Here is an 851-nt window from a genome sequence, read left to right as displayed (position 1 = left end):
GTGTGTATGTATGCATATATATATAGTATATAATATATATATGTTTATATATATAATATATGTGTATATATAATATATATTATATATATATATATATATATATATATATATATATATATATATATATATATATATATATATATATATACTGGTGCCATGTTTGTCTTCATGTATTTACTTGTATTTTGAATTTAACAGGAATTAACCATATGTTAATTTTTACAGTCATTAAATTTACGCATTTTGACAAAATAAGCAGTGCTATCTTTGTTCATATTAATTAATTAATTGCGATACGCTATTCCAAGCGTCACTACTCATTATTCGATTTGATCTCTGTAGTGTGTTTTAGATATTCGAAAAGATTCTCCTAGTACTTAAAAGATGTAAATGATATGTTTCCTGTCATTTTGGTTGACACGTGAGAAACTTTTTGCAGATTTCAGCCGATTTTGGCTCGCGCTAAAAAAGTTGCCCACCCCTCACCTACTAACTAGTCCTCGAAATTTTCAAGTCGGTAAATTAAAAAAGAAGATTGTTGCCCTTTCCTGATTTGAAAAGAACCAATATATAAACAAATAAATAAATTAACAAGCACGTTATCATACATCAGAGAACACGACTTGTTTTAGAATGAAATGCAGTTGTAAATAACCGAAAGATATGCCACGGGCTGTTTCTGGGCCCGTGGAAATACTCGTAGTCATAACCCGCCATAATGGCTAAACATGGCGCATTGACAATATTGTCGTAATTTAACTTTACATCGATTTCAACGAAAATATCGTCACAATTTATGGGATATGATTTTTTTTTCAGCACAATTCCTTTCTCCCCATCCTACCTTTTTC

Source organism: Oratosquilla oratoria, chromosome 35 (assembly GCF_046742065.1).
Source record: "Oratosquilla oratoria isolate Oo_2021 chromosome 35, ASM4674206v1, whole genome shotgun sequence".
Lineage (NCBI taxonomy): Eukaryota > Metazoa > Arthropoda > Malacostraca > Stomatopoda > Squillidae > Oratosquilla > Oratosquilla oratoria.
This window is presented reverse-complemented; position numbering follows the sequence as displayed.